An 11,701-nucleotide genomic window follows, 5' to 3' on the forward strand; every position below is an offset into this window, starting at 1 on the left:
ATCCTCAATACAATTATATATTCATTAAAACCTTAAATAAATAAAAAAATAAAATAAAAGGAGCTCCTTATATATTTTTCTTTCATTTTCATATATGTAGTTTTATTATTGAAGATTTTTGTCCATCTTTTATGTCGGCATAGGCTATAATAGACTATACACAACCATTATTGTATTGTTTTTTTTTTAAATTGTGGTTTGTTCAATGTTTACCCCTCCCCCTCTTTTTGTACTAAAAAGATAGATGCATGTAGAATGACGATGAATTTGATCTAAAACTGATTAAAATATATTCTAATTTGTAGTATTTCACGATCTACTATGGTCAATGCTTCTTATGTTTTTTTTCCTTCTCGAAACTAGTTATGTTTTTCCGTTTTATCAAGTTCTTAACAAACAATCTTATATTGAGAATAATATGCCAACCAAAAAAAAAATCAATTAATTTGTACAATTGCGAATTTGTTTGATTTTTCAATGGATCTTCATTTATTTATCTTAAAAAGTAGTTGTAAATAGCATAAACAATAAGATTACCATTTTATATTCTAAAATAATTTAATTAAAGAATTTTTTGTATTTCTAAATTAGAAATATCATGATTGTTTGAGATTTTATGATATCTTATCCTTTTTTAAGCTTTTATTTTAATGATTTCTAGATTTTATAATCGTAACTGACAATTCGGATGGAGATGATTCATCAAAAACTCATGGATTATCAAATGTTGCTGACAAAGAGGTTAGTATGTTGAAGCATTTACTTATATATTATCACTTGATATCTTAATATTAACGTAGTCTTATATGAAAAATATGTGTGCATAGTATTTACTTAATAATTGTGTGATAATTAAGTGAATGAAATGGATCTACATTTGACTTTTGAGTGTTTAGATTAAGGTGTCTTAACTATAGTTTGCAAAATGCTAAAAAATATTTTATACTAATATAGACATTGATCCATGGATTTGACGAGTTTAGTGAAGAAGTTGATGAAGAAGTCACAAGTCATTTGACCAAGACTTTGCAACCTGTAGAATCACATCATTTGGCATCATCGTCAAGGTAATTGTATCTGGCATGTTTAAAAATAATTAAGTTTAAGTTATCAACACATTTTAAATTGTTATTGTTGTTGTTAATTAGTTTGGTACTTTAATTTATAATAGGACAATTCGACTTAAAGATAAATCCTCACGAGCAGTAGCAAGAGGACCTGTGATATCAAGAGGGAGCAATGCAGTCATCATTAGAAAGCCTTATAGATCCCAACGAATGAGAGCGAGTAATGACCCCGAGGTCATAGAAGAAATGAGGAAGAGAACGACAAAGATGTGTGCAACTTCCAAAAGAAAGAAATTTGCTCCATGAGCGTCTTGAAAAATTCTCCAGATCAGAGAGCTATAATTATATCGTATACTCTTCATTTGATTTTTATAGAAATTGTTGGTTGTTTTGTTTGTTTTGACATATGATTATATCTAGTTCTCAACTTTGACAATATATTTTTTATGTGACTGTAAAATCGATGGAGGAGTTAAGATTTTAAGCATCTAAAAATTTTGTGTTCTCTTAAACTCGTCAGTTCAATTTGTGTGGGTGTGTGTTGGTCTTTTTTAGTATATATATACCATGGTTGAACTTTTATTTTCATCATCAAATGTAGTTTCAACAAGTATGTTCACACTTATAGTGTATTAATTTATGTTTAGCCTTATTGTTGATATATATATATATATAGAGAGAGAGAGAGAAAAATTGACGAGTTTTGAACCTTGTGTCTGCAACGAAAGTCATTGATTTTTCTATTTTAACATGATTGCTCCAAAGTCCTTCTTTGAATCACCAGGAAACAAAGTATGATTCACAAACTAAATGTGTTTATCTTCAGACAAAAAAGTTTTTCGAGTTTTCTTATTCTCTTCTGGTTTGTGTTCTCTTTTTTAATTGTTTTTTACGTTGTCTTTTAGTGTAAAGGCAGAAATCGTTTTATCAGGAAAGGTTGGGAAATTTTTTATTTACCAAACTGTTCGCCCTTTCATTTTTTAAATAAGAGATAATTAGTTTCTATCTCTTCTCAAAAAACTTCTTGGATCGGGTCAGGTCGGTCCACATGGGTGACCCACGACCCAAAATTACATCTCCCACTTCGTACATGGTGGACAAGACCCAAGCCAATACAATATCAACTAGACACACAATTCATAAAACAAATAGTTCATGCAATATGTGAGCGTCAAGAGTTTAACCTTAATGATTTCCAAACCTCACATAAGAATCTAATCACATTTGGAAGGAATTCACAACTTATTTGAGAATACTCTTACTCATAGTATTCCAGACTTCATTCATTACTTTAGTAGTTATTTATTCGGCCCCTCATACTCTAAAAGAGGTAAACTCGACTTTATGTTAAACTTTATACACACATTTACACTTAATGCCAATATGGTTAGTGCAATAGTCGTCTTGTGCATACAAGTTTATCATTCAATTAATCGTCTTTCCTTTGTACTCGAAAATATCTATTCAAATTCAATCGATTTCCTAGACATGCATTGTATTGTCGAATGGCTATGGAAATTTCATGCGTCTCCGAAATGTGGCTCTGGACTCAAATAGTTGGCAGATTTCTTTCTTCCTCTTCCAAACTCACTTTAATTAAAAATCCCAATGCAATTTAATTGAAATCCCACTCAGATTTTATCAACAAACACCACTCATTCGCAAGACCCTCACCTCAAGAACTCAAAACCTCTATTGTTAAAGAATGGGGTTAAAACTGAAGAACTTTTCAATAATACTTAACATAAACAATTTAATGAAAGATTGACATGATTGGGGTGAGGGTGAGAAAATCCATCACTATGAGAAAACTCACATCCCTGGAAGAACAATGTTCTTGAAGAGACTTGAAGGAAAAATCTTGGAAGATGAACGGGTTTTCAAGTTCTTGAGCGTAGAATTTTGAAGTCAATGAGAGGGTTTAATTTGGAAAATTATTTTTTCTAAGAGTTTAAGGTAATTTAGATTACTTGCCAAGGGTTTCTAGGAATAAAATACCCTTAAAAGATAAATAAAACTAGCTGGAAGTCAGGATAATTTTCCAGTAGGTAGTGAGGTACGTATTCGCTCCGTAACGCGAAGCCATCGCAGAGCTGCTGCCAGGTTAGAGCGTCTCTAGTAAATCAGTCATATGTTTTTACTCAAAATTCAGATTGAGCCAAACTTGGTGGCGTTGGAAAGAGATCTCAAAGACCTTCGATTTGATACTAACTCTTTATTTTCTAAAAGATATGGTTGTTTGAATCCGACCCAAAACTTGAAAACTGACCAATTTTCAATGTTTTACAATATCTCCTCCTTAGGAACGTTCGTTCTCGAATGAGATCGCACTAAGTTGAATAAGGGGGGAACGAATTTAACCACCCCAACTCAAGCACCCAACATGCAATTTACATAACTTAGTATATCAACTTAAAGACTACTTTACAAAGAGTAAGTACCATGGTTAGAAATTTGTTCTGAACGAAAGAGATGTGCGTATCTCCTCTTCATATCTTCCTCAGCCTCCCAAGTAGCTTCCTCAACATATTGATTCCTCCATAAGACCTTGGCTGATGCAACCTCTTTGGTTCTCAACTTATGAACCTGACGAACAATAATCTGAACGGGAAGCTTCTCATAAGATAGGGTGTCTTTGATACCAATATTTTCAGTAGGTACAATAAGTGAAGGATCTCTCAAACACTTCTTTAACATGGATACATGGAACAACAGATGAACTGCTGCTAACTCTGAAGGTAGCTCCAACTCATAACCTACCTTGTTAATTCTCTTGGATATCCTATAAGGACCAATATACCAGGGACTAAGTTTCCCCTTCTTACCAAATTTCATAACACCCTTCATAGGTGAAATATTTAAGTAGAACCAATCATTAACCTAAAATTCTAAGTCTCTTCTCCTATCATCTGTACAGGATTTCTGATGTCTCTGTGTTGTTTTTATCTTTTCCTAAATAATCTTCACCTTCTCCATGGCTTGATGAACCATGTTTGGCCGTATCAACTCAACTTACCAACTTCAAACCAACTAATAGGCGATCTACACTTTCACCCATAAAGAGCCTCATGAGGAGTCATTTGGATACTACAGTGATAACTATTGTTATATGCGAACTCTATAGAGGCAAGTGATCAACCCATTTACCTTTGAAGTCTATGACACATTCCCTCAACATATCTTCTAAGGTATGAATTGTGCACTCTGTTTTACCATTAGTGTTCCTTAGTGCAGGTGCACTAGTAGATGATAGAGTAGCTCCATTTAGCTTTTGTTGAAAAGATGACCGATTCACATTGCTCTTCTGCTGCCCGAACTCATTTCCTGTTGTCTTATCCTTCTAGTTCTGAAACTCTTCTCTATCTCTCAACTTAACCTCCTCAACCTGTTGCACATGGATTATAAGCCTTGCTATGTTTGTGTCTCCTATCAACATAGTTATCTTGCCCTCGTTACTTGCCAAGCGACAACCCAGATACAAATAGACTCATCCTGCTCCTCATGTCAACAAGCATCTTCGAAGCATAACAGGAAAATTGAGTGAACTTGAGGATATACTCATGTATTCCTACTTCAACTTAAGGAATTCTCTTACCTTTGCCTCCTTCAGCTCATGGGGTAAGAAATGGCGAATAAGGCCTCTTCGAACACAGCCCAGCTCACAATTGGTGCACCCTCAACTCTACTCTTCTTCCATTGGTCGTACCAGACTCTAGTAACACCCTTCAATTGGTATGCAACTAGTTCCACAAGTTCAACATCAGCAACATGCATCACCTCAAACACTTTCTGCAACTCTTCCACAAAGTTTTTCCGGATCCCAGTGAAACTTGAACCGATAAAGTATGGAGGATTCATCCTTAAGAACTCACGGATTCTAGATGTACCAGCCACATCCTGCCAAACCCCTCTCTGTTGCCCAGCTTGATTGGTCACAACTTGACTCGACATCCGGATATCATCCCAGAACTCAGCATTAGTGATCTCTACTTGAGGTTGCACTTTTGGTGCATTGGGGACCCTTTTATCATAACGATCAACATTCCTACTAGAAGGACGACCTCGAACAACTCTTCGTGGAGACATGATCTAAAATATATGCGCAAGCACCAATTAGAATGAAATTTTTATAGAGTTGAACTCTATCATACGAAAAGAATATGAAAGAAGTGAGATATTTCCTAAATGTCGTAGACTCTTAATTATAGATGTGGCGTGATTCTCACCGATAACTAAGACTCTATAGAAATAGCTTCATAAACTTCCTAGGACTCTTGAAATCTGTGTTTTGATACCAAGTTTTACACACCCCAAGCCTACACCCTGAACGTAACTGGCACTCTAGAAATATTGTTGGCCCAAACCGAACCATAGGTCTGGCTTAATACTCCACAAAAGACTTACTCAACAATATATGAACTCAATTGCAAAGATTTAACTCAATTGTCTTAAATAAATAACTCAGAATATATAAGAATATTTAACTAGCCAGAAATAGGCAACTCAAGTCTTTCAAACATTTAATAAAAGATATGGAAAAGACTCCTCAAAACACTACTATCTATGAAGCCTCTATTGATAACGATGGAAGTTGGGACAAGATCCATGACATACTAACAAAAATGAAAAGTAAATGGGAATCCTCCAGAAGAAAGGATGCTCACCAAAGCAACTCTGGAACTGCAGGTGGTATCAACAGTGCGCCAGTTGATGACCCTGAACTCCTATGTCTGCATCAAAAAAGATACAGGCCAAATGGCGTAAGTACCTGGAATGTACGAGCATGCAAGGGGAACTCTAAAACACAGACATAAGTTTGAACTTGATAAAAACGAAGAACGTACTCACCTCATCTCAACTCAACTCTACTCAAAGATAGTCAAGGATACTCAAAGGTACTCAAAGATACATTATAAAGAAAGATTTTAAAATAGTAGATAACAACTCAAACGTTTTTAAAAATACAATAATAAACCTTTTTACCCCTATTTGGGAGATTCTCTAATCGACAACCACTACTATAAGCTATGTGGTGATACAATATCTCGCCCATACTGCCAGAACTGTCCTATACCTTGCCGGAGTATAAGACATCTTCAACTAAGTTGATCCAATAAGCTATGCTAAAAAGCAATAAGGAATCATCTAAAAAGTAGTACCATTTACCCATGTTGTCATACAGGGTTTTAGAGGACTTTGAGTTGACTCAACTCGTCTCAATATCGGTGCTCAATACTACTCTCAATAATATAAATCATGTTAATATGTTTAAAAACATTTCCACATCCTCAAACTTTAAGATTATTACTCAAAAGGGTCTCTTAAAGAGATAGTGCTGAAATCCTCATAATGAACTCATTTGGATATCGAAGTTTCCTCCCATTTTAAATGTAAAGACATTTACTCTTGGGATTACTTAGTTCCCATATATTCATTTTGAAAAATGAAACTCAACTCTCGTCATCCTCATACACAAGTCTTAAAACAAGTTTTAAAAGTTGGTAAAGGACTTCTTAGAAAGACTCGAAAGACACTCTCAAACTTGACTCTTAATTTTCTATTAAATTTCAATTATAAATTCAAGAGTTACAATTCATGATATGATGGATCTCATGATGAGTAAATGTAGTTTATATCGCTGGGATTAAGAAAGGAATAAAAGCTCGACTCAAAGGAAAAAGTACGGAACAAAAACGATGAAGAAAGTGGTTTGACACTTTGTGGGGCAGGGGTGGGGCGCTGCGCTAGGCCTCCCCTTACTGGGGCTGGTTTCTGGCGCACAACTGGCACCCTACACCAGCCCTGTTGGTGCATCGGGGGGCGCAACGCCCCAACCTATTTCCAGAACATCCCGACAAATTTTTCTTCTCGACTTTTGGCCCTATTTTCCTAGAATAGGATGGTTTCTTCAAAACTCTATTAGATTCGAATATTCAACATAAGTACATGAAATTCTACTAAAAAAAACCTCAAACTCATAACATTCATCTCAAAAACTCATCAAAAACCCATCATTGACAATTTAAAAACGAAACTTCAAGAAACTCATTAAGAACTTTAATACATGGATTATCATGGATGAAACTAATTGAAGAAACTTATGATTGGTGTGAGGGTGAATGGACCCATCACTATGAAAGCTTACATACCTCGTAAGGATCAAATTAGCATTTAAACTAGCAATTATGGAGGTGAACGTGAGGGTGAACGGACCCATCAAAGGTCTACAAGAACTTGGAGGCTTGGCGCTCTGCTCCAACTATGGGCCAGGGTTGTCAGGCCCTTTTCTCATGCGTTCTTCGTCCAATGTGTGTTCTTTAAAATTGTGTTTTCGCTCTTTTCTTGATTTTAACTCTTAAAGTCTTGTTTACTTCTTGAGAGATCCTCCATATCATAATAACATCTCTTAATTTCATTTCAAATTAAATTAAAGTTAAGAGGAAAGTTTAAGAGGTCCTTTTGTGTGAAAGTTGAGAACTCTTTTGCTATTAACTATAGTTTTGAACTAAGTCCTTGAGTTTGAGTTGTCTATATTGTTATTGAGGTCCTTGAGTTGATTCGTTCATGTCTATAACTCAACATGAACTCTATTTTGAGTTATAAATCTTGAAAATCCTTTAAAGCCAAAATTTGTGATTTGAACTGAGTTCTTTGAGAAAAGTTTAAAGAGACAAATTTGAGTAAAGTTTAAGGAAACTATGTATTCCCAAATGTATCATTTTTCCATTGAGAAAAGAGAAACTTTGATTTCTAAAAAGAGTTTATGAGTTTAAAGATATTTCAAGAACATTTATTTATTTTTAGAGGATAATTTGAGCAATTATCTCAAACCAGAGAAAGAGTATGTTTTAATACATTGAGGATAAAGCAATATTGATTATTTTGGAAATAGTATTGAGCACCGAATTGGGTTAGAGTCTTTATAATTTGCAAGTTCCAGAAGATTACATAGCCACCGTAGGATAGGATAGCATTGATTCTTCGTGCAATTCCTTTTTGCCTCTAAGAAGGCCTATTAGATGGATCCATAGTCATAATATCAACCTGTATCTTGATAAGGTATAGGATGACCCTTGCAGCGTGGGTAAAATATTGTACATTGCTAGGACTATAGTAACGGTTGTCGGTTAGAGAAACTCCCCACAAGTACTGTATTATATTTTTTTATATTGTTTCTATATTTTATATTGTTGTAAAGTTAAATATTTTTACTTCATGTTCGTGTATTGATTGAGTTGAGTGATATCAGCATTTCAGTACAGTCATCTACGCTTTCAGGTCTCCTTGCATACTCGTACATTCAGTGTACTGATGTCATTCGACCTGCATCCTTTTATGATGCAGATACAAGTGTTTAGGATTATCAACAGGTGCTTAGTTGAGATCACTCTACACTCCAGTTAGCTTTTGGGTGAGCCTTCTTGTATTCTGGAGGACCTCGCATTTACTTTTAGTTAAGTAGCTTTGAGATGTCCTGTGTCTTCTCCTGATATCCTTCTTTAACAACAGAGGCTTCATAGATAGTTATAATTGAGGAGTAATTCTGTATTTACCTTCTTTTGAGTCATTTTAGAAACTATAAATATTGTTATTGAGTACTTTCCAGACTTCATGAAGTTTAGTATTTGAGTTTTAATGAATTTAATTCAATTTTATGCCTATTATTGCTCGAATTAATTTTTCGCTTGTAGTCAGCCAGGCTGAAGTTTTGCTTGTGGACCATCATTGATTTTTGAGTGCCGACCACGCTCAGGGTATAGGCTCAGATCGTGACATCAACCATATATGAGGTGAAGCAAAACTAAGGGCCCAAACATTTTCAAATCTTTGTGGTGCTTTGGGGGTGGGGTGGAGTTGTAAGCGCTTATGGTGAAAATATAGTGTTTAAAGTTTTTTACATGAATTATGGCATCACAAATCAAATATAAATTTTAGATATATACTATTTTTAAAGATTTTTGGTCAACTTTTATATTTTCTGATAAACTTTAATTATAAGAATTTGATATAATTTTTATGCCATAGATATCCAAATGTTTTATTGTGTGTTCATACCATAACACAATAACTAGAAATATTATAATCAATTTACCATATTTATCATGCAGTCCTTTTGGTTTGTTAGAATTAATGTTTAGATTAGATCGTCCTATATTTAATTTAAGACATTGATTAATAACTGAGTATTTTATAGTATTTTATTAATAATTAATTAAAACTATAAGTGAAATATGATGGAAATTATGGTAATCTCAATTTGACACAAATATTCATTATAAAATTTGTGAAAGATATAACTCATTTCAGTTTTTTCCATTTCAATACTTTCTTGTGAAAGGTATGAGTGTTTTAATTTAAATATCCTCATCTCTTTTTATGAACTGTAAAAATACAATAATTTATATATGTATACACATCGGTTTATATAGATCTTTCCTCTTAAATCATCAAAATTAATTTTTTTTCCTCAATTTTTTATCAGCCCATCAAAATTCATTTGGCAAATAAGTTTATCCATGGGTACAAGCAACACTGTTCAAGGTAAATTCATCAACACTGGCTTTTAAAATTATTGTAGGCTACATTTTTATATTATAAATTTATTATAAGTTATGGAACTAATGTTATGGTTTCAGTATGTGGTATTGTATTCTAATTTATTTCTTGTGAAATCTTGAAAATTATTTAACTATATTTTAAAAAATAAACATATGTCTAGCAAAATTTGGTCAACTATATGATATTGCAGTGGTAAGGGTTTAAGATTTCTTGATGGGTGATGATAATAGTATTCTCCCCCTTCTAAATGAGAATGAATCTTCAGATCTTAAATTGTCAACCAAATGTTGTTATATAGTGATGAGTAAACTTTAATCAAATCATGTAATTCAATTCTTTGAATTTTATAAATGATACCCTCTTTTCCTTTTGAATGATAAGGAACCCTTGGATCTTAGATTCAAAAGTTATTGTATAGAAATAAGAAAATTTAGTTTTACTATATTAATATTTTGAGAGAAGAAAAATAATACTTTTTAGAATTAGCAAATCAAATGGTTTTACAAAAATATAAATATCATATCACCTATAGCTATATAGCATTCAAAGTTATGCTTTCTATTTTTAAAATAATCTTCAATATAAGATAAAAATAATGCAGAAACAAAATAAACATTTTCAAAAAATAATGTGAACACAAAATAAATGTGTTTCACAAAATTGAGTAGTTAAAAAGAATATAACATTAGCAAGATGTTTTAAATTATTCAAAAAGTATATATGTTACAATTCATAATAATAGTAATTGAGACAACTTATATGTGTTCTTATGAAGAAAGACTATATATATATATACTCATCCAATTTTTTTTTTTTTATCATTGAATATGTATGATCAAGCATTTTATTACGAGTAACAACTTACACACATTTAACATTTGTAATAAATTAAAATGATTATTGATTTTCAAAACCAAAATGTTAAAGGGATTAAATGAAATCAATATACTTCATATAAAGAGCAACACAAGAATATTTATGTGTGACATTCCACAATAATATTTTTAACATAAGAAATTCTCAATACAATCATATATTCATCAAAAACTTAAATAAAAAAAATATAAAATAAAAGGAGCTCCTTATATATTTTTCTTTCATTTTCATATATGCAGTTTTATTATTGAATATTTTTGTTCATCTTGTATGTCGGCTTAGGCTATAGTAGACTATACACAACCGTCATTGTATTGTTTTTTTTTTTAAATTGTGGTTTGTTCAATGTTTACCCCTCCCCCTCTTTTTTGTACTAAAAAAATAGATGCATGTAGAACGACGATGAATTTGATCTAAAACTGATTAAAATAATATAGGCCAAACAAACAAAAACAATCAATTAATTTGTGCAATTGCAAATTTGTCAGATTTTTAAGTGGATCTTCATTTATTTATCATAAAAAGCAGTTGTAAATAGCATAAACAACAAGATTACCATTTTATATTCTAAAATCATTTAATTAAAGAATTTTTTGTATTTCTAAATTGGAAATATCATGATTGTTTGAGATTTTATGATATCTTATCCTTTTTTAAGCTTTTATTTTAATGATTTCTAGATTTTATAATCGTAACTGACAATTCAGATGGCGATGATTCATCAAAAACTCATGGATTATCAAGTGTTGCTGATACTGAGGTAGGTATGTTGAAGCATTTACTTATATATTATCACTTGATATCTTAATATTAACGTAGTCATTATGAAAAATATGTGTGCATAGTATTTACATAATAATTGTGTGATAATTAACTGAATGAAATGGATCTACATTTGACTTTTGAGTGTTTAGATTAAGGAGTCTTAACTAGAGTTTGCAAAATGCTAAAAATATTTTATATTTACTTTTATAGACATTGATCCATGGATTTGTCGAGTTTAGTCAAGAAGTTGATGAAGAAGTCACAGGTCATTTGACCAAGACTATGCAACCTGTAGAATCACATCATTTGGCATCATCGTCAAGGTAATTGCGTCTTGCATGTTTAAAGATAATTAAGTTTAATTTATCATCACATTTTAAATTGTTATTGTTGTTGTTAATTATTTTGGTACTTTAATTTATTATAGGACAATT

Source organism: Solanum stenotomum, chromosome 1 (assembly GCF_019186545.1).
Source record: "Solanum stenotomum isolate F172 chromosome 1, ASM1918654v1, whole genome shotgun sequence".
In the NCBI taxonomy this organism is placed as follows: domain Eukaryota; kingdom Viridiplantae; phylum Streptophyta; class Magnoliopsida; order Solanales; family Solanaceae; genus Solanum; species Solanum stenotomum.